The sequence below is a fragment of the Giraffa tippelskirchi genome, chromosome 11, assembly GCF_054371585.1.
Source record: "Giraffa tippelskirchi isolate mGirTip1 chromosome 11, T2T-mGirTip1v1.2.pri, whole genome shotgun sequence".
NCBI classification, from domain to species: domain Eukaryota; kingdom Metazoa; phylum Chordata; class Mammalia; order Artiodactyla; family Giraffidae; genus Giraffa; species Giraffa tippelskirchi.
The window spans coordinates 135,637,686-135,661,616 of NC_137285.1; the positions used below are offsets into that span (position 1 = coordinate 135,637,686).

The 23,931-nt window shown below is 43.2% G+C and overlaps 1 long non-coding RNA gene across 1 annotated transcript in view; it reads left to right on the plus strand.

Annotated features, from left to right (window-relative positions):
* The window catches only part of LOC145526312 (uncharacterized), a 45,358-nt gene extending 21,667 nt beyond the window's left edge, over positions 1-23,691 (plus strand). Inside the window, exons 2-3 of the long non-coding RNA XR_014068841.1 lie at positions 21,961-22,056; positions 22,955-23,691. This is a non-coding gene — a long non-coding RNA (uncharacterized LOC145526312). The remainder of the gene's footprint in view (positions 1-21,960; positions 22,057-22,954) is intronic.
* The last annotated feature ends 240 nt before the right edge of the window (positions 23,692-23,931 follow it).

The window sequence follows — 23,931 nt, forward strand, 5'->3', positions numbered from 1 at the left end:
TTTGGCTCTGGTCTCAGATGGGGTCCTTTCCTCTCGGTTGGTTTAAGATCCCTGAGTCTCATGACTGTTGCAAGCACAGTCTGTCTCTCAGAGTAGAGTAGAAATTCTGATACCTCCTTGATTCTCTGGTGTCCAGTATGGTTCTTGGGACAAAGAAGATGTTCAATACATGCATGTATCATGGGAGTGAATTAAAAGGCAAGCCTCCTGACATAAGGCTGGAGGTTCCTACACAGTTTCTTTCACTAGATGTAATGGGTTCCCTTCTTCTCCTAGACCCTGCCTCTGGTTAACCTGAGCCAGCATTTCTTTAGTCATTTTTCTCTCCTTCAATCTGTCACCCTCATCACCCAAGGGGCAGCACAGGCTGAAAACAAAAGGGAGTTAAAAAATACATTTAGATAAATTCAGAGATGAGGCCATTAGCAGGAACAGATATTCAGGGTGAAGATAAAATATATGAGCTATGGATTAGGATCTCTGTCTCTATTATCTTAAAACCATTCTTTTTTTTTTTTTAGAAAAGAGTCTGTTGGAGAAATTACATTTTCTGTGCTCTATTGGTTTAAATATTTAAGAATGAGAGTTTTCTGTTTGTGGATATGTATGATAACAAGCTCCTGGCACCTGCCACCTGGGAGCCATTAGATGAGGCATCAGACTGTAAGGCTTCAGTTTCTTCACATGGACATACCTACTCTGATTCCTGGTACACATTAAGTTCTCACTGAATGGTGACACCTATGGTCTATGGAGAGAAATGTAGATGTTGATTTGAGATCACCCACCTTTGAGGATTACCACACCAAGTAGGATAATGTTGCCCTTCTGCAATGAATAATCACAATCGCTACCATCTATCTGGCATTTACTAGTTGCCAGACATTGCCTAGGCATGCTCCATGTATTAAATTGTTTAATCTTTGCATCACTCCTGTGAGGAAGGTACCATTATTATTATCTAAAATTTACTAATGAGGAAACAGGCATAGAAAGTTCAAGGGACTTGCTCAATATCACACAGCTGGTAGAATATGAAGCAGGATTTGAGTCTAGGTATGTCGGAGAATCCCAAGAGGAGCTTAGTGGGCTACAGTCCATGGGGTCACAAACTGAGTCGGTCACAACTGAGTGACTTAGCATGCACACACAGTTCACACTGGAGTCACAAGCTTCCCCATCAGGCCATCATTTGGTGCCTCTGGAGGAGGCAGAATCTAAGTTGTGGAGACACATTTTTTTTGGCTGTGCTGGGTCTTTGTTGTGGTTTCTCTTGTTGCAGAATGCAGGCTTAGTTGCCCTGCAGCATATGGGATCTTAGTTCCCCGACCAGTGATCAAACCTGCATCCTCTGCATTGGAAGGAGGATTCTTAACCACTGGACTACCAGGGAAGTCCTGATATCAATTTCTTAGGCATCTCAGGTTGCTGGGATCAAAATCAAGGATAAGGATTATAAACCTATTGTCCACGGAAACATCCAGGATGGACTTAAGCACAAATAAGTGCTGAAGCAACTCTTGTTGCTGGTTGTGTATTTGCTTTATTTCCTCTTCGGGTGTCTTTCCCCAGTCTCCTATATCCAGCTCATCCTTTAGCTATTCACGCTGTCTATTCTCCTGGCCAAGAACCCCAACTCAGCAGAGAGCAGCAGTGAGGTAGCTCCTTTGATAATCCTTCCATGGCTATGAGCCTCATGGAAGAAATGGATCTTTGTGTGATTTCCACTACAGAAGGCATCGTGGAGGTTAAACAATAGCAAAGATAATGGCTGGCTGAAGCATAATGAAAATGAGGGTAGGTATACTGATTTTGTCATTTTAAGGTTGAACTATGGTAACGTTTATGAAACAGCAGACACAATTGCGTGACTGTATTTTTAGTCTCCTCTCTTTCTGTAGAGATACTGGAGCATGCTGAGTTGCTTTAGCCATGTCTGACTCTTTGTGACCCCATGGACTGTAGACTGCCAGGCTCCTCTGTCCATGGGATTCTACAAGCAAGAATACTGGCGTGGGTTTTCATGCCCTTCTCTAGAGGATCTTTCCGACCCAGGGATTGATCCTGCATCTCTTACCGCTCCTGCATTGATAGGCGAGTTCTTTACTGTTAGTGCCACCTAGCTCAGTGCTATGTTTTAGGTGAGCCCAGTTGAATCTGAAGCCATAATGGCTATACATTAAATGCGTCTGAGAGGTCCAGCTAAGGGAAGCCTTCTCAAAGGAAGAATTCTTAAAGAGTATGTTCATTAGCTGTTTTCCTACCAAACATCAGTCCCCTGGCGGGCATGAGCTTGCTTCCTGAGAGAATTTCTGGGGGCGACAATTCAAAGAATGGCTGCCATTGACTCCTGTGGCCAGTTCATGATGTTGGTTGGAGGACGGTGTGGTGCTGTCAGTGCTGCCATTGACTGGTATTGAATGGACCAGTCCCTTCAGCTATGGCTCATTCACTTCGTTAATTCAGGAACCACATTAATGACGGCCTATCATTAGATGATCAGTCAGTCAATCATTGAAGACTTCCCCTTCCTACAGGTGAATTGACACTTGCTGGCTAAATTTATCTGAACTTCGGTTTCCTCATCCGGCGGTAGGAATGATCACACATGTAGTTTGATATTGTATGTCTTCACACTGATACCCGTGTCTCTGTACTGAACTCTTCTGTCAGTTGTCATCAAAAAGCGTGTCTATGGTCAAGGGACTGGGGGCGATGGCAGCTATGAGGATGGAGGCTGGCGTGAGGGGGGAGGCTAGGGGAAATCTGTTGTGGATCCGTGTAGATCTACTCTTATTAGTCAAGCAAATCTTATTTCTAAGATGCTGTTGATTATAATAGACAACACTGATTTAGGTAAACTTTGTGGGCAGAAAACATTATCTTAAATGTATAGGTAGATGGTAAAGCTTATCCTGATTTCAGAAATGTTAAAATGTGAACTTGGTAAATATAGTAATTAAAAAAATATAAATAGGCCAGTATTTTCAGGAATATTAAAAAAAAAAAAAGCAAGATCTAGTTGCATCCTTCAAGTAACAAACACGTTAGCAGAGAATTCAAAGAAAGACATTTAGAGCGAGTATAGAAGTCCAAGTCAAATTTTGAGTTAGGGACTGTAGGACTTCAGGGAGAGGGAGGTCAACAAGGGCTGAAACAGTCAGAAAATGCTTTTTGTGGGATGTGGCATTTGAGTTGGGTTATGAAAAGTTGGAATGACTTGATAAAAATGCTTGCTCATTATGTGCCAAGTACAACAACTATAAGAGTTGGGCCTGTTATTACCCCCATTTTACAGAACGGGAAACTGAGGCTCAGAGAGCTTCAGGAATTTGCCCAAGGTCATACAGCTAACAAGAAGCAGAGCCAGGGTCCCATAGCCTGATACAGAGCCCGGGCCATGGCCCACCATGCCCTGTGGTGTCTGGGATGGCCAGAAGGACAGGCCCTTTCAAACAAGAGCAAACTTGAGGTGTGCAGAGAGAATGAGCATGGGATAGCCCAGGAGCTCGTGGAAGGCTGGCTCGAGTCTAACACATGCCACCACATGGCAGTCCTGGAGGTACCTGGGACATCAACCACTATGAACTAGCAGTGGTCTCTGGCTAGTTGATGAGGGATTTTGAGGAGACCTCAGATCCTGTCTGCTCTTCAGGGTCAGATTTTTGTGGGTCAGCAATGATGCCTGGTCAACAACTTTGATTTTTCTCTTACTCTGTCCATGAGTTTTTCCAGGATTACACTGTATTTCTTATGAAGGTTCCTGCTGGGTTTTCTTCTTCCACTCATTTTGAACTAATATTGCTTTCTTCAGTTGTTTCTTTGCAATCTTCTACTATCTCCCACAATTTAATTTGCCATTGAAAAGTACAAAGGTCTGGACTGCACACTGAAATTTCCTGAGTTTGGTTTTGTTGGAGACTCATTTAGAGAAATGAGTTATCTCAGTTGTAAACACAGGATGGTGTAAGAACTCAGGCACTGTGCTTTTACAAAATTTCAGTCTTTCACTGCTATGAACTTTTCTGATATATCACCTTATTCTGGAGTGTGTAATCATATTCTAACTGAAATCCAACAATTCTGGTACTTATGAGTACTTAGAAATCTGAGGGGTGAGCCTTCAAATTTGGGAAGCTGCCTGACCTCACTGAGAGTTTCACATCAATGTTGAGTGGTTTGTGCCTTGAACTTGCAAACCTGGGGAGGGTCCAGTGAGGCATTTGTCACTCCTCAAGGTGTGTGTCTGGGGTCCACATTTGGGGAAGTTATCACTGAGCTGTTGGAGTTAAAGAGAAGACAAGTGTCTTCTTTGGTCCTGGACATCACTTGCCCTCATCTCTTTATGAAATGATGTTTTAATTCCTCTCAAAGTACAAAAGCAGGTAGGTAGGATTCAGTTTCATTCTGAGTCAATGGTTATCCTTTGGTTCCAAAGAACCAATATGAAATATGGGACTTGGCTGAACATTTTATTTCTTTTCCTTTTTTAATTTTTATTTTGTATTGGAGTATAGTTGATTTACAGTGCTATGTTAGTTTCAAGTGAACAGAAAAGTGATTCAGTTATATATACAGATATATCTACTCCTTTTCAATTCTTTCCCCCTTCAGGTTATTGCAGAATATTGAGTAGAGTTCCTTTTGCTATACTGTAGTCCTTGTTGGTTATCTGTTTTATATATAGTAGTGTGTATAGGTTAATCCCAAACTCCTAATTTATCTCCTCCCTTCCCCTTTGTTAACCATTAAGTTTGTTTTCTAAGTTGTTTCTGCTTTGTAAATAAGTTTCTTTGTATCATTTTTTTTTTTAGATTCCCCTGTATAAGCAATATCATCTGATATCTGTCATTCTCTGTCTGACTTACTTCACATAGTATGATAATCTTTAGGTCCATTCATATTACTGCAAATGGCATTATTTCATTCTTTTTTATGGCTGAGTAATATTCCACTGGGCTTGCCAGGAAACAGTAAAGAATCTGCCTGCCAATGCAGGAGACGTGGGTTTGATCCCGGAGTTGGGAAGATCCTGTGGAGAAGAAAATGGCAACCCACTCTAGTATTCTTGCCTGGTAAATCCCGTGGACTGAGGAGCCTGGTGGGCTACAGTCAGACACACATCTCAAAGAGTCAGACACGACTTAGTGACTAAACAACAACAACATTCCATTATATACATGTACCACATCTTCTTTGTCCATTCCTCGGTTGATGGACATTTAGATTGCTTCCATGTCTTGGCTGTTGTAAATGGTGCTGGAATAAACATTGCGGTGCATGTATCTTTTCAAAGTACGTTTTTCTCTAGATATATGTCCAGGTGTGGAATTGCTGGATCATATCATAGTTCTATTTTTGGCTTTTAAAGGAACCTTCAAACTGTTCTCCATAGTTGACTGTACCATTTGCATTCCCACCAAGAGTGTAGGAGTGTTCTCTTTTCTTCACACCCTCTCCAGCATTTATTGTTTGTGGACTTTTTGATGATGGCTATTCTGAGTGAGAGCTTCCCTGGTAGCTTAACTGGTAAAAAATCCGCCTGCAATGCATGAGACCCCAGTTCGATTCCTGGGTTGGGAAGATCCTCTGGAGAACGGATAGGCTACCCACTCCAGTATTCATGGGCTTCCCTGGTGGCTCAGACGGTAAAGAATCCACCTGCAATGAGGGAAACCTGGGTTCAGTCCCTGTGTTGGGAAGATCCCCTGGAGGAGGGCATGGCAACCCACTCTATTGTTTTTGCCTGGAGAATCCCCATGGACAGAGGAGACAGGCAGGCTATAGCCCATGGGGTCACAAAGAGTTGGACATGACTGAGTGACTAAGAACACACATTCTGACTGGTGTGAGGTGATATCTCATTGTAGTTTTGATTTACTTTTCTCTAATAATTAGTGATGTTGAGAATCTTTTCATGTGCCTCTTGGCCATCTGTATGTGTTCTTTGGAGAAATGTCTATTTAGGTCTTCTTCCCATTATTTGATAGGGTTGTTTGTTTTTTTGATATTGAGCTGCATGAGCTGTTTGTATATACTGGAGATTAATCCCTTGTTGGCTGCATCATTTGCAAATATTTTCTCCCAATCTGTAGGTTGTCTTTTCGTTTTGTTTATGGTTTCCTTTGCTGTGCAAATTGACTGAACAGTTTTAAATGATACAGTAACTAAACAGACAACTGTGGTGTCGCTAAAAGCAAAAGCCAGATAAGAAGGTAGCAGAGGGAAAACAAGAACAAGAAAGGGCACTAGGTTTTGAATCTGATGGATGGAGGTTCAAAGCTTGTTGCTATCACTCTGTAGCCAGTGATAATTATCTCCCCAAGACACAGTTTCCTCATCTAAAAACCTGGATAAATGAATTGTTACTTCATAGAGTTTTGGTGAGGATTAAATGAAATAATATAAAACAAGAAGTACTTAGCTCAATGCCTGGCATTTGTTAAATACTCAATAAATGATGGTTATACTTCTTACTGTATTATTATTTTTGCTGCTGCTGCTGTTGTTATTAAACTTATCCACCCCTCAATTTCCTAATCAGGAAAATGAGAATAATGTTAGCTATTCACTAGATTGATTGAAATAATGCAGGTGTGTGCACCTGGCACTTAGTTGATATTCATCCATCCATTTGTTCATTTTCAGTCTCTTACCTGGTGTCTATCAAAAGTGTACTAACCTTGGGAGTTAGGTGAAGGCTAGCATATCTGGCCAACAGTTATTAATTATGTTAAATACAGCAATACTTTTATAAGATGTTATAAGATATACTTTTACACTTACACTTCTTTATACATCTTATACTTTTATAAGATGTTCATTCTCTGACCCAAACTTTTTTGTCCTGAGCCCCCATGCACCCTTCTGGGAACAAAGAAGCTCCAAGAATCCCAACAACTCATTTTATAGAGTGGCCAACAGTTCTGCCACTTGGCCATGGCTCACTCTCCCATCTTTCTGCACAAGCCCTGTGGGTGGGCTTTGGCAAGTTCACCTTCTGCAGTACCTAGCAGAGAATGGATGCCACCTGCCTTTATGGGAGGGAAACAGGCGCAGGGTCTCTTTGATTTGGTGTTTGTATCCACCCCAGGCTGTAGCTGTCACTTTGAATAAAGTTCAGGCGGCACTAAGGCAGATGGCAGATTTTGCACAAGGCCATCTGAGGGAGGAAATAACCAGCTGGGGTCAAGTGTTCCAGCCAAAACAAGCGGTGAGTTGCACAATCGACCAGCAGAACATGGCTGTGCTAAGAGAGGCCATCCAAGTATTTAAGGTTGCGAGTAGACTGGGGGGAAGGGTGGAGATGACCAGGCTGGCTCTGGGCCTGGTCCACATGGGGATAGGTGCTCAGCCCTTGCTGTCGTGGGGAACCTAGCCTTGAAGTGTTACCTTACACCCATCTGACCACTAATGTTTGTTATTGTTGTTTAGTTGCTAAGTCATATCCACCTCTTTGCAACCCCATGGTCTGCAGCATGCCAGGCTCCTCTGTCCTTCACTATCTCCCAGAGTTTGCTCAAATTCATGTCTGTTGAGTCAATGATGCTATCTAACCATCTCATCCTCTACTGCCCCCTTCTCCTTTTGCCTTCAATCTTTCCCAGCATCAGTGTCTTTTACAATGAATTGGCTCTTCCATCAGGTGACCAAAGTATTGGACCTTCAGTTTCAGCAACAGTCCTTCCAGTGAATATTCAGGGTTGATTTCCTATAGGAAACCACTGATGTTTAATCAAGTTTAAATCAGAATTGAAGGCTTTCTGGAGGATCCATTTAGTATTGGGCCTTGAGGAGTTCATTTATTTTGAACAGAGGTGAGTAGAGTTGACTCCAGTCAGGCCACACAATATTCAGAAGGAGCAGTACTCTTTCAGGAGCCCTTGCAACTTACAAACTAGTTTAAGGTGATAGAGGTTGACGACAAGCCAAGATAGGTTTGGACGTAAGATTTGAAAATGTGGCAGACAGTGGCTAAAGAGGGCACTTGCAGGTAGAATTGGCAATTAGGAGCTCCATGAAAGTGAAAGTCGCTCAGTCGTGTCCGACTGTTTGCGACCCCATGGACTATACAGTCCATGGAATTCTCCAGGTCAGAATACTGGAGTGGGAAGCCCTTCCCTTCTCCAGGGGATCTTCCCAGCCCAGGGATCAAACCCAGGTCTCCTGCATTGCAGGTGGATTCTTTACCAACTGAGCCACAAGGGAAACCCAAGAACACTGGAGTGGGTAGCCTATCCCTTCTCCAGAGGATCTTCCTGATTCGGGAATCGAACTGGGGTCTCCTGCATTGCAGGCAGATTCTTTACAAACTGAGCTATCAGGGAAACCTGGTAGCTGTTGGATAGCTATCAGGAGCTCCAGAGACCTTATCTAAATAGAAAAATAGAAAGGTCCATTTTTTGGGGGGGAAAAGAGGTATGACAGATTCAACATAAAGGGGAGAACAGGCAAAATTCTACCGCTTGTACTCCCATCTGTCATGTACAGTCTTAGACACAACTCCCAACCACACCCTCTCTTATATCTTCCATGCCCTCCCCTAGACACCCTGTCCTCCCCAGCGACCCACCACACACAGCACAGATCCTCCCACGCCATGCACAGCCATCAGATAAACACAGTCTCCTTAAGAAGCTGATTAATAAAACTATTTTATCTATAATTACACTTGACTGATAATAATGTCCTCAGAGCCTGCATGGTTAGATTGGCTTAGATGGTAACATCCAGATTAGGACTGAACTCCCTTTGAACTCTGGACACACTGTTGGTCTCTCCAGCTCAGAGATTACAAATGGCTTTAGCTGGATTCGCCCCATGGAACTAGGAGGGTAAGTAGAATTCCAGCTCGCCTTGGTTCTCTTTTCTCTCTGAGACTGTACAGATGATATCTCTGAAAACACATGGCCCAAAATAGGAGGAAGGCCTGAATTCAATTACCTCCTCCAACTCACCACTGCATACTTTGGTGGCTCTACTTCCAAACCAATGTCAGTCTCAGGTTCCTCGGAGGAAGTGACTGTGAATGCTGTCTGGAGGACTGACACTTGAAAATAAACAGTTTAATTCCTGGATCTTAGGCTGTTGGGGATGGGCTCCACTGAGCCATAATTAACTCTTTAAAGTCTTCATGGTGTCCTGAAAATGTCTGATTCTTTATGATGTAACGCTGAATGGAGGCAGTGAAGAGGCCTTTTAGGCTAATTACATGTTGGAATGAGGTTAATGACGTGCTGAATATTCTTTGCATGGCTCCTCTGACATTGACAAGTCATTTGGTAATACGCTAGGGCTAAAGACACTGATGGCTTTTAAAGAAGGTAGGGGCTAGAGATTGAGCTAGACAGGCCCCTGATGTCATTCCTTAATTTAGTCCCTCCCCTGGAACTAGACCCCGTGTGCCCCCTCCTCCATTTCCAAGAATTAAGAGATCTTGATTTTCAACTGGCATTCAATGCCATGGGCCTAGAGATGGGGACTGCCATCTGCTTGGGTCTCAGCTCTCTCTTACACATTTTAGAGCAGCTGAATTTAGCTGAGGATGAAAGTAAGAGCCACTATCCAATGGGATGCTTTTCTGCAGAAGGCATGTCGGTATGAATAAGCATGATGCACACCACAGTGAACCACTGGACCACAGGAGAATGCCCAGCACACAGGAATGAGTCCTGATACCAGCCAACTGAAGGAACTTAATATTATTATGATCCCATCCTGCAGATGCACACTGGCATTTCAAAATTACCCAGGGAGATCCAACAACCACTCCTTTTCCATCCTTCTACTCAGGGCCAGGCATTATTTTAGTCACCTGCAGAGCTGTTTCAAGTGACTACAGCCTCGACCTAGGGGTGCCAAGTGCTGCTTTTCTGACTCCCCAACATTTCCTATCTGGATGAAATTGGGTAAAAATGAATCTCACGGCTTAGACTAAAGAGCGAAAAGTAACTACAAAAGGCCACCCGTGCTTCATGAGGATGCTTGTCCTACCCCCGAGGCATGGTGATAGAGTCTGGTTTGCAGGTTTGGTGGATACATAGGAACCTCTGAATTTTCTCAGCATGCCCTTTTCTCCACCCTTGGTGGAAGGATTGGAGCAAGGCTAGCCCTGCTCACGGGCTGTCTCCTCTCCCATCAGGTGCCCCTTCCTCTCCCTGCACCCTTAGACACGCGGCACCCACCTCTGCTCGTTTGTCCCACCAGGCTGGGCTGGGCTCTGGTCCTCCGATGTGGTCATTGCTTGGCCCCGAGAAGGCCCCAGTTGGCTGGGCTCCTCAGCGACAAGGATACAGCATGGCTGCCTCCAGGCCGGCGACACCGCCTCGGGGTGCCCCGGCCCCGAACAGCCTCCCACGTGCAGCAGGGCCCCAGAATGGCAGCCGGCAGGTGGCCCTCCCACCTCCACAATGCCCAGGTGGGAGCCGAAGGTCAGGCGAGTCTCCTGTTTTGACGGGAGCTTCGGAGAAGAGAGACACCTGCTGCCTTGCCCGACGTGGCTGAGGTCTGAGCGAGCAGCAGGGCTGTGTCTGGGGAGGTGAGGCACGGCGTCTGGAGGAGGCACGAAGAAATGTGTCAGACAGAGCTCATCAGCACCTCAGTACCTGGCCAAATAGTAATTACCAGCGCCTCGTGCCACCCAGGAGAGGGAGGGCAATATCTTTATCCCCATTTTATAGAAGGGTAAGTGGAGGCCCAAGGAGGTTACACAACTGCTTTTAGCCCATCAGTCAGAGGCTAATCTTGGCCCTGAGGGGGCCTGACTCAGAGGTTGCCATTGCACCATGGCAACTGTGGGCCCCAACCGATGTGGGGTCTCTGTCCTCCTAGGCGGGGATCCCTTATCTCTGACAGCACTGTCTCTCCTCTCCTCCTGAACCCTAATCTGACTCTGCCTTCTCTTCTGGCCCGTTTGGCATTTGTATACAGCACAGTTCCTGCTCCCGCCCCCATCCTCCCAGGGGAACACTGGTATCCCGTAACACCTTGCGAAGAAAAATGTCTCCGGGCAGCTAACTCAGGACAGGTTACCATCTATATTCCCTGCTTTGGATTCATGAAGCACCTGAGGGTATATTAAAATCTCTGAGAATCTGTATAATAAAGAAAACTCTTTAATTTTGCCTAACCCAGTCTTTCTCAAACTTGAGCAACTTTTTCTAGTAACACCTAATAGCATACCCAGCTAGTGTTCCACCAGACAGGTTGGGAAATTCTGAAGATGACAGTCAGCTCCCCAAGAGAAGGGACTGCGCCTCTTTCCTTGGGGTGTTCCCTGCACCACCCACTCGTGGCAGGCTCAGGAAACTGGGCTGATTTGAGCAGTGCCAGCGTTTTCCTAGTTGCTCAGGCATGGAAGCCTGAAGTCATCTTTAACACTCATTCCTCAGAGTCCTTCCCAAGGCTGGCCACCATGTCACACTGACTCCACACCACTGTGACATTTCTCTCCTGTCTATCCCTCTTCGTTTACAGTCAGTGACAAATGACCCACCACCTCCACAGAGAGGACTTCCTGACCATCCTTTCTAACAAAGCACCTCATGTCTGGGTGGCCAAGTTGCTCAACCCCAGGGGGCGCCCTCTCCACAGGCTACGACACCAGTGGTGCACGCTGGAGTATGTGCTAGGGCTGCCCTTCACTCTTGATGCCCTTGCTTCATGTTAGTTTTCTTCACAGGACTTTCCAATACTTAACACTGCATTTACTTGTATATTTATTTGTTTACTGATTATCTCCAGGATACCAACTGGTGGTTGTGCAGGTGGCTCGCTGCCCACGAGGGCTGGGCTAGGCATCACCCTGTGCTTTGTTTTTTTTTTTAAATCGTTCTTGAATCCATACCTAGCTTACAAAACCCCCTGCATGCAGTAAGCAGGAGGAGACAAACACCTAGCCTGAGCCCTGCCTTCTGAGTGTCCTGGGAGAGCCCGCATCTTCCCACAAAACTGCCTTTATTCAAGTTGCGTCCACCCAGAAAGGGATTCTGATTTATACAAAGGTGCCACATGGGCTCACCTTATGGTCTCTTCCATAATGTGAGCTCCATGAATTGAGTGGCCATTAGTTTACTATCCAAACCATGGAAATTTTGAGAATAAACATGGCAGTAATACTGGAGTGGGTTGCCCTTTCCTTCTGCAGGGGGACTTCCTTACCCAGGGATCAAACCCAGGTCTCCTTCATTGCAGGCAGATTCATTACCTGCAGGGAAGCCACCAGGGAAGCCCTGAATAAACATAGTACTATTTATTAATTGTATGGGGACAACAGACAAAAGTTGGGACTGTCCTGGACAAACCAGAACATATGCGCACCCTGTCCAGGTGGGGTAGACTTTGTTTTGTTTATTTCTTTGTGCTTGCTCTCTTGTGTCTGGCACATCCTATTTGTGGCATATGTTTGAGAGGATGATTCCTGCTATCATCCCCAGTGAGGCTCCCTCTTTTAAGCCTCTCTCCTTTCCTAATCTATTCTACCACACTGATCCTCCTAAAATATCATTGCATATGCAGAAACCTCCCATTCCAGCATCTCTAAAGATTCCACAGCTCAATTTTCCAAATTGTCTTCACATTAATGTAAACACTAAATTCAGTATGCTGCTTTTAATGAAAAAAATAAAGAAGAGAAAATGAAAGAAGAGTGCTATGGGATAATGCTTGGAGAATATTTGAATATCCACAGAGATACCGTGTGTGCGTGCCAAGTTGCTTCAGTCTTGTCCGACTCTATGCAATCCTATGGACTGCAGCTTGCCAGGCTCCTCTTTCCATGGAATTCTCCAGCCAGGAATACTGAAGTGGGTTGATGTATCCTCCTCGAGGGGATCCTCCTGACCCAGGGATTGAATCGCATCTAATCTACTTGTATTGGCAGGCGGGTTCTTTACCACTAGCGCCACCTGGAAAGATACAGTAGATGTGAAAGAAAGAATTGCAGAAAATAAACATGGTCAACTTTATTTAACCCAGTGATCCAAAAATGCATTCAATCTAGAATTCTTGTTTTGGGGACTTCTCTGGTGGTCCAGTGGTTAAGACTTCACCCTTCAATGCAGGGCATGCAGGTTCGATCCCTGGTCGGAGAGCTAAGATCCCACATGTGTTGGGGCCAAAAAGCCAAAGCATAAAACAGAAGAAATACTGTAATAAATTCAACAAAAACTTTAAAAATGGTCCAGGTCAAAAAAAAAAAAATCCTGTTTTGACCTAATACATTTGATGGGATTAGATGAGAAACACTTTGGAATACTTTTCCGTGGGCCCAAGTCCTTAGTTTGATATTCAGATGCAGTACAATCAAATCCATATATTTCTCCATATTGAGCACCTATAACTTCCCCTACAGGAACCCTTGGTTCATTCATTTATCCAGTAAATATTTTCTGAGCAACTACTGTGTGCCAGGCTCTCTTTTAGTAACTGGGAACACTGAGGTGAATAAGCAAGGTCCCTGTCCTATAGAACTCACAGTCTGGGGGTCCATGAAGAAAACAAAATCCCTGTTTTCACTGGTGTAATCCAGAAAGACCTCATCCAGGAAGTGGCATTTGAATTGAATGTCACCTGAATGACTTGGTATTAGCTAAGTGGGTTTGTTCTCCATTTCCCAAAAGTACCCCATGTATTCCTGTCTGTTCCTGAGCTCTTGATCACATTTTTCTTGAAGCTGGAATTTTTCTCTCCATGTTTTTTCACTTACCTAGATCCCATTTTTCCTTCAATGATTCCTTACAGTCTTAATTTTCTCCAGTAGCCTTCTTGAAGCTCTCATGTGTCTCCAGCAACATCTAAGTTCCTCCAGCAAGTCAATCCATCATGTGTTTGGCCTTTAGCACGGGCTACCTGGCATTGTCTTGTATCTCTTTTTCTTTGAGGCTTTCCTGAATTCATATCTAGGTTGTAAGCCTTTGTGCACATTAGGAAGTCAATAAACATTTGTTGATGATAAAGATATATTCTCTAGCATAGACTAGATGAGGGATGAAAAATGGCTTTTATCTCGCATACCAGATTGGACTGATGGCTATGACTGCCTGGGGAGTTGTGTTTAGAAGGATCCGATGCAGTGTGTAAAGAGTGCCTCAACCTATCAGCAATGCTTTCTGTGTGTGTGTTGGGGGGGGGGTTGGAGTTGGGGAGGGAGGGTGCTTGGGGTGATGGGGCAGAGCATAGGCACAACTATTTACTATTCTTGAGCTAGACTCTGCAGAGGTTCAATGTTATTAGCTCAGATGGGTTTAAGTGGTGCATAGGACTAAAGGAATTCTCAGGTAGAAGACTAGGTACTATACCCACTCTCAGTGCCAAGTCTGTGGATGTGGATCCCGTCAGGGTTCCCTGTACCAGGAGGGAGAAGGGCAAAATGATAGGAGAGAGCCTTTCTGAACATATCAGTCTCTGGCTCCATGTTGCTTTGGGGTGGCTGCTGAAGAGAAACTGTTAGAAGATAGGATGGAAGGGATGCAAGCTCTTCACTTGTTCAGCCTCTTAAGATGGAGCTCAAGACAAGAAAACTTGACTCCCCTCCTTCTGTACTATAATATGGGGCTATAGGAAGGTCTTAGCATCCTAAATTTAGAGGTACAGCTATTTGAATATGGGTAAAGAAAGACAGAAATAGCTTTTAATGGCATCTGAAAGTTATAGTAAGAAAAAATAACAAAGGAAAAAATAAAAGGAAAGAAATCATCTATGATTTCTCATCCTGAATGTAGTTCCTACTCTGGGCTGTTTATTCATCCCCTCAACAAATATTTACTTTGTGTCCATCATGAATCAGCCACTGGGTTCTGGGCCAAAGCAATGCATAAATTAGTGAGTGTGTTCAGTTCAGTTTAGTCGCCCAGTTGTGTCCGACTCTTTCTGTCCCCATGGACTGCAGCATGCCAGACTTCCTTGTCCATCACCAGCTCCTGGAGCTCAAACTCATGTCAATTGAGTTGGTGATGCCATCCAACCATCTCATCCTCTGTCATCCCCTTCTCCTCCTGCCTTCAATCTTTCCCAGGGTCAGGGTCTTTTCTAATGAGTGGGCTGTTCACATTAGGTGGCCAGAGTATTAGAGTTTCAGCTTCAACATCAGTCCTTCCAATGAATATTCAGAGTTGATTTCCTTTAAGATCGACTGGTTTGATCTCTTTGCTGTCCAAGGTACTCTTGAGAGTCTTCTCCAGCACCAGTGTTCAAAAGCATCAATTCTTGAGCACTCAGCCTTTTTTATGGTTTAACGGTTCAACTCTCAGATCCATACATGTCTACTGGAAAAACCATAACTTTGACTATATGGACCTTTGATGGCCCTTCTATTAATACTTCCTACTGTTTAGGAGATGGAGATTCCTAGAGGGCCCCACAGATATAGGGGAGTGATCTACCCCACCACCTTTCCTTCTGAAGACAGAGTTCTCCTCACAAGATGGAGTGCATGGACCAGTGGGGCCTACAGCAGTGTTATTGTTTGGTTTGCACACACACACATTTTTGTTGCTTGTGTTTGAAGTGGTGTTTTGTTTCTTACTGTGAATTAGTTGCCTTATTTGAAAATCAGAAAATGTATAGGCAAACCCAGATTACCAATTTCTTTTTAAAAGTCAGATCTGGCATCACTAATTTCTCAGTGCTGTGGCAGTAATTTCCTGGACGTGTGTGGAGAAGCGTTTGGTCACTGCTTCACGCTGCCTCATACCTTGAACTTTGTTTGTACCCTGTTGTGTTTAGTTTGAGGTTGATGTTTATTTTTTTAATGCAATTTTTAAAATTGTTTTAATTGACTGCTTTGATCTCCTTGCAGTCCAAGGGACTCTCAAGAGTCTTCTCCAACACCAAGTATCTAAAAGGAAAACATAAGATTTCTTTTTGTTGATTATAAAGTGTAGTGAACTGGAAGGTAGCTCCTCCCAAATATGTCCACATTGTAATTCCTAGAAGCTGTGACTATTACCTTATATGGTTAAGAGTGAATAAAATGTGATTCCATTCAGGATCTTGACAGTAAGAGTTTATCCTGGATTGTCTGAGTGTGATCACATGTATCCTTATAAGAGAGAAGGCTTCTAGGGCCAGACACACAGAAGAGGTGAGGGCGAGGAGATGGAGGCAGAGAGTGGGTTGATGTGGACTCAAGACGAGAAACATCAATGGCCACTTGAAGCTGGAAGAAGCCTACCATCCAGGGAGCCTTTGGAAGGAATGTGGTTCTGCCGACAGTTGATTTCAGACTTCTGACCGCTGGAACTGTGAGAAAATAGATTGCTATTGTGGTAAGCCAGGAAGCTTGTGGTCATTTTTCATGACAGGTCTAGGGACCAAATGTAGAAATTAATATGTATTCTTTGCAGAAAGTGCAGGCAAATCCATAAAAAGGAAATGTTATGGTGATCCCACAGTTAAGTAATTCTGTAGTTAAGGGACATGCACACACACACACATGAGGATTATTCTGAATATCTGTCCATGTTTTATTGTTATTTTCAAGTTGAAGTATCATTCATAATATTATGTCAGTTTCAGGTGTATAACATAGTGATTCAATATTTTTATAGACTATACTCCATTTAAAGTTATTGCAAAATATTGGGTAGGTCAAAATGTTCATTTGGGTTTTCTGTAAGGTGTTGGAAAAATACAAATGAACCTTTGGGCTAACCCATTAATAAGCTATTTCTCTGTACTGTTCAATGTATCCTTATGGATTATTTATTTTATACATAGTATAAAATATGTGTCTCTTACTCCTATATCCCTAACTTGCCCCTCTGCCATCCTTCTCCCCACTAATAACCACTAGTTTGCTCTCTATGTGAGTCTGTCTTGTTACATACAATCATTTTATTGTTTAGAGTCTACATATAAATGATAACAGAGTATTCATCTTTCTCCATCTGACTTACTTTGCTAAGCATAATACCCTCTAAGTCCATCCACATTGTTGCAAATGGCAGGATTTCATTTTTTAATGACTAATATTCCATTGTATGTACACATCACATCTTATTATCCATCCATCTGTTGATGAAAACTTAGGTTGCTTCCATATCTTGGCTGTTGTAAATGATGCTGCTATGAATATTAGAGTGAACATATCTTTATGAATTAGTGTTTTCACTTTCTTCAGATATATTTCTAGAAGTGGGATTGCTGCCTCATATGGTAATTCTAGTTTTTGTTTGTTGAGAAACCTCCATACTGTTTTCCATAGTGACTGTACCAATTCACATTGCCACCAACAGTGTATAAGATTACTATATAAATATCTGTTGCTTTTCTATGCACTAATAATGAATTATCAGAAAGAGAAAGCAAGAAAACAATTCTATTTAAAATCACATTAGAAAGAATAAAATACCTAGGAATAAACTTAACCAAGGAAATGAAAGACCTATACTCTGAAAAGTATAAAACATTGGTGAAGGAAATTGACAATGATCCAAAGAAATGGAAAAATATCTGTGTTCATGGATTAGAAGAATTAATACTGTTAAAATGTCCATACTACCTAAAGCAATCTATAGATTTAATGTAATTCCTATCAAAATACTCATGACATTTTTCACAGAATTAGAACAAGTAGTCCCCAAATGTATATGGAACCACAAAAGATCTGGAATTGCCAAAGCAATCTTGAGATAAAAAAACAAAGCTGAAGGAATCACACTTTCTGACTTCAGACTATATTACAAAGTACAGTAATTAAAACAGCATAGCTCTGGCACAAAAACAGACACATGAATCAGTGGAACAGAATAGACAGAAATACACCCACCCATTTATGGTCAATTAGTCTATGACAAAGGAGGAAAGAATATACAATAGAGAAAACACAGTCCTTCAACAAGTGGTTCTTAGAAAAATGCACAGCTACATGTAAAGGAATGAGATCAGAACATCTTCTCATACTATATATAAAAATAAACTCAAAATAAGACCTGAAGCCATAAAACTCCTAAAAGAGAACATGTGCAGAACACTCTTTTGACATATATTTTAGCAATGATTTTTTTAGATCTGTCTCCTAAAGCCAAAGAAACAAAAGTAGAAATAAACAGATGGGATCTAATTAAACTTAAAAGCTTTTGCATATCTTTTTTTTTTAGCATTATGTTAATGACTTCCATCCTAGTCTGTCTAATGTGTGTGCTATAATTTATTTAACCAATATCCTTGTGTTTGATGTTTTGGTTATTTCTAGTTTTCCAGTGCTACAAATGCCATTGCAGAGCTTTTTGATGGTAGCAACTTGGATAGGGCACCTCTCCACCGCCTGGAGTGAGCCTCCCAGAGCCAAGCCTGGGAACTGGTGACTGAGAGGTCACTGGTTGGGCTTGGGGTTGGGGCTGGGGATTTGGTGGAGGGGTGGTGATGGGGCAGGACAGGCCAAACTTATTAGCACAAAGGAGTGACTTCAAAACCCATAAAACTTTCCTTTCGAATATCTAGGATTAAGGAAAAATTTACGACCCAGCTGAGAAGAGCAGGAGAGTGTTTTCAACTTCGGATTCAGAGAAAGATAGGTGACTGGGTGAATGTAGATTTATGGCTATGCAATGGTGTCGATTGCAGTAAACATTGTTTAGAAGCTGCCTGTTGCTTCAGCCCTGCCACACCCAATGGGATGCATAGCTAAACAAAACCATTTTCTGTGGGAAACACATCCCTCCTCAAAAGGGCAGTGGGTGATGATGAAGACTTCAGAATTTGGAGCCATCACCAAATGTGGCATAGGAAAGAATACATTTGTAATCAGGAGAAAAACTTTTGTGTGTGTGTATTTTAATGTAGTCACTGTCTTGTACATTATTGTGTCTCCATGTTTCCATTTTGAGGAGAGGGTGACAGAAATTGAGGGAAGGAACAAGAGATGGACTTGAACTTGAAAAGAAATGGCCAGGGAGTGAAATTCAGATCCACGCTACAACCATGAAACATGAAGATGAACCTTGAGGATATCATGCTAAGCGAAATCAGTTAGTCACAAAAGGACAAATACAGTAGGATTCTACTCATATGTAGTACTTAAAATTGTCAGATTCATAAAAACAGAAAGTAGAACAGTGGTGGCCAGGGGTGGTAAACAGAGGTGTGAAGGAGGAATTCTTATTTAACGAGTGCTGAGTTTCAGTTTGGGAAGATGAAAAAGTTCTAGAGATGGATGGTGGTAATGGTTGCAAAACAATGTGAACAGGCTCAATGCCACTGAGCTGTACATCTAAAATGGTCAAAATGGGAAATTTTATGTTAGATATATTTAAAAAGAGCAGGTCCTGATGCTGGGAAAGATTGAAAGCGAAAGGAGAAGGGGGCAGCAGAGGATGAGATGGTGAGATAGCATCATGGACTCAATGGACATGAGTTCATGGAGTCGCAAAGAGTCGGACACAACTTAGCGACTGAACAACAAAAGGGGTAGCAGAGCCTGGATTTAAACCTAGGTCTGCCTAGATTTGGAGCCCATGTGAGGTTTTTCTCTGGTATACTGGCTTAGACTAAAGCTAGCTTCTGGGCAGTTTCTTATACACTGTTTGTCCAGTGTGGCCCTCTGCAGCAACAGGAGGACGGAGATTATTTGTTGGTTTTCTCTTATACTAAAATTCGGTTTTAAGATGGTCTCTGATTTGTAGGGTCTCTTTTCCAACTTCTTAGAAGTTGTACAAGTCCAAGCTTGCCTGCCTTCATTGCTTTTCTAAGAACTCCTGACATCAAGACAGCTTGTATTTCGAGACATTGTACTACAATGATTTATTGACTTATCTGTCTTGTCCACCAGGTTCTTAGCTCTCAAAGGGTGTGGACTTAGTCTGATTTATCTGTTTCCTCAGTGCCTAGCACTGTGCCTGACTCATAGGAGGGGCTTATTAAAAATTTGATGAAAAAATGAAGTCAGACAGACCAATGAAAAAGCTTTAAAAAATGAACTTGTCAAGACTTACCTGGTTCATCAGTGAAATGATCTATGACGAACAGTGCTCAGTTTAGATCCTCACCTTGATGTCCATCTCTATTTACCTGAGTGATAAAGATTAAGTCTTGGTAGGTTGGCTGGGCAAACAGAAATAAATATGATAAACTCCTATTGTTAAGGAGCTTAGAGTCTGGAAGCGTGGTGCAAAATTACACACAAATCCAGGGAATAGTGATTACAAGGTAAACAGTGTTGAAGAGGGATGAGATTTCTGGAGAAGGATGAGAAAAGAGACCGAGTGGAGTTGTTCAGATCCCAAACCTTTGCACAGAGGCTGCCTTCACAGGTATATAACTCTGGCACAGAATCCTCCAAGACTCAGTTTCCTCATGTAAAAATGGGAGGCTATTTTATGGATTGAACTATGTCCACAAGGATGTTAAAGTCCTAGCCCCCGGTACCTGTGAATGTGACCTTATTTGAAAAAAAAAAACCAAACAACAACAAATCTTTGCTGATGATCAAGTTAAGATGAGGTTATAACAGTGAGTCCTAAGCCAGTATGACTGATGTTCTTATGTAAAGGAAAAATTGGGGCACAAAGACAGACAGGTTGGGAGGAAGACGATGTGGAGACACAAGGAGAGTGCTATCTACATGCCAAGGAATCCTGCGGCTACCACAGCCTAGGGGAGAGACATGGGTCAGATTCTTCCTCGTAGCCCTCAGAAGAAACCAACTTAACATCTTGATTTTAGACCTCTAGTCTCCAGAACTGTGAGATAATACATTTCTGTTGTTTAAGCTACATGGTTTGGGGTACTTTGTTGTGGCAGCCCTAGCAAACTAATATAGGGGCAATAATAGTGTTTATCTCATGGAGATGTGAGGATTAGGGGAGATTAGCATAGTACTTGGTATGTAGTGTGGTGCTGGAGAAGACTGTGGTGTGAGATAAGACTGTTGAGAGTCTGTTGAACTGCAAGGAGATCAAACCAGTCAATCCTAAAGGAAATTAGTCCTGAATATTCATTGGAAGGACTGATGTTGAAGCTGAAGCTCTGATACTTTGGCCACCTGATGCAAAGAACTGACTCCTTAGAAAAGACCCTGATGTTGGGAAAAATTGAAGTTAGGAGGAGAAGGGGATGACAGAGGATGAGATGGTTGGATAGTATCACCGACTTGACAGATATGAGGTTGAGCAAGCTCCGGGAGCTGGTGATGGACAGGGAAGCCTGGCATGCTGCAGTCCATGGGGTCGCAAAGAGTCAGACATGACTGAGTGACTGAACTGAACTGAACTGAAGTGTTTGATAACTGTGGGTGGGGTGATCTCTCTTGATCTGGTGAAATGACGTGAGGCCTCGCAGAGGTGGTGGCATTTGGATTAAGTCAGGCAAGCTGGGTAGGATGTGCACATTGGGAAGAGGTATAGGAGGAGGGGTTCATGCAACTGCCATTTGCAATGAAATCTTGGTCCCAGGAGGACATACACTTAGCCCTTACGTTCTTGCCTTTGGCCCAGGCCCAAGTGGTTGATGGGTAATGTGGGGATTCTCGTTTTTTTGCCTGGCCAGCATTTCTTTTCTCTTCCTTGGATAACAGCTACTCAGTTTTCCTTAGGTAAAGTCGCCCCTCCCTTGCTCCAATGGTGGCTCTGCCCTTCCCCAGGCTGGGCGGGGGGCGGGCATATGCCCCAATCAGGGCCAATCAGAATTCTCATTAGGCATAGGTATGGATCCTGAGACAGGGAGGGTCCCTGTTCCTCTGGGATGAGGAACAGTAAAGACAATACACTTTGTGCTTCTTGGGGCTTCTTTTCCTGACTACATGGAGGAAGCCACATCTGGGATGGAGAAGAAGGCTAAAGTGCGAACAGGAATAAACCTGAGAGTTGGAAAGTGATGGAGCTGGATGGATGGATGGAGAGAGAGAGCGAGAGCGATCTGAAGGTAGGGAGGCAGTGTTTGAACTCCAGGGTCTAGCGTTCCTGAATAATCCAGGTGCCCTTGGACCTTTAAGTTATGAAAACTGATACATTTTGTTTCTTACAGATTTTGCATTGGGGTGGATTATATGCATCTGGACGAGTCCTGACCTAGTCGTTGTTTTCAGGAGCCTGCCTTTGCCCACGGGCAAGCAGCTCCCAGGTGAGAACACTTAGGAGGGTGGCGATGTGGTGGTCGTGGGGAGGTGGTGTCTGTTACAGCTTCTGTCCTCTCAGAGGACAGGAAAGACTCCAGGGTAACCTTGCATCAGGATTGGCTTCTGCCAATCACTTTCTCTCAGATGTCTACACCATGAGATGATTTGGGTCCTTTTTTGACCAAAATCCTCTTCGGGGACTAAGGCTAGCCCAGCAAAGAATTTCAAAGGAAGGCAGATCCCTTCTCAAATTTATTGGAGAATTCCAGGGGGCTGAGCTGGGAGACCCCTAGGACCCTTTGGGTCTTCTGTGAAGAGGTTCTGGATCCTTGACACCTTAAAGGGTGGAGGATGCCTTACAAAATCGGGGCCTGTCTTATCCTGTTTATCACTCTATTCCTAGCATCTGTGATCATGCCTTGACCATAATAGAGACTCTTTGTTCACTGGTTGACCAGATGAGTGAAAATAGGACATTACTTAGAAAATATCCTATATTTCTTATTATTTATATGACACAAATGACGTATCATTTCTTTGATTGAGGTATACACTTGGAACTTTGGAAAGCAAATATCAAATAAGTAGTGAGCCTAACATTGGTGTTGTGCTGGGCTTCTCAAATTTTGATGTGCACACCAGTTCCGTGCCCTGCAGACTATATTTTTTTTCAGATGGCTCAACATGAGATCTCAGTGCACATTCTCTTTTTATAATGCAACACTGACATTCTCCCATAGAGACATGAGGTCTATTTCTCTCCTGTTGAGTCTAGCTGAGACCATTACTATAGTGGAAGTGATTTTTTTAAATATTTGCTTTTGGGACTTGGCCAATAGGCTGAGAAGAGACTTAACATCAGGATCTTTCTTGAAGCTATTGGAAATAATTTCTTTCTCCTAGATTTGAAGCAAGAAAAGTGTAAATCTGGAGCTGCTAAGGGTCCATCATGTGATAGGAGACTGCTCAAGAGTGAAATCCTCACACAAGGAAGCAGAACTGACCCAGAGAGAAATCAAATCCTGATGACTGGTTGAGCCCCTGGATCCAGCCATGCCTGCACTCTCTTTAGAGATTTCAGTTAGACAAACCAATAATTTCTTTTGTTTAAAAGCTAGTTCATTTTGGGTTTCTGTTGTCTGTATCAGAGACTGATATTAGGCAATATGCATGGCAGCAGAGTTTACAGATCTAGTCTTTGCAAATTCTTCATTACTATAAAAAACCAAGGATAATGCTAATTCTACTTATCTAAGAATATCCTTGGCGTGGGGTGAGGGGGGAATCTTATCCATACATTACTATTAATGGAGCACATCCAAAATGCCAACGCTTTGATGATTTAGGCACCTTCATTGGGTATTTATGCCCCCTTCCATTCATGACCCCTAAAATTTCTCAGGCTGTGTTGACTCAAGGATAAACACCCTACAGCTAGCTGTTCTCAGCATCCCTTGCTGAGGGCAGGACTGACTCAGTCCTGCCCTTTAGGGAAACCCCTTAGAGCTCCTTAGTGACTCATCTTGAACAGAGCCCCAGGTTTGCCTGGGAACTTCAAGGGAGAAACTCGAGAACACACATGAATAACTAAGATGGGACTCAGTGCCAATTTGGAACGATTAAAGGATCCTGTGAAAGCTGACCCTCTGGAGAGATGTATACACTTCTGTTGTGTAATCCTCTAAATTCAAAGGGGCAGAGGAGTAGCCTCTTTTGATCCGAGCACCTGTGCACCCCAACTCTTGCCCCTTGGGTTCTTCGCATGAGCGAAACTCCTCTCATCATGGCGACCAGCCCCAGGCTTTTTCCTATCACCCTGGGAGTGCCTTATTAAGAATTCCTCCCAAAATCTGATTCTGGGCTGTGTTGATTACTTTTAG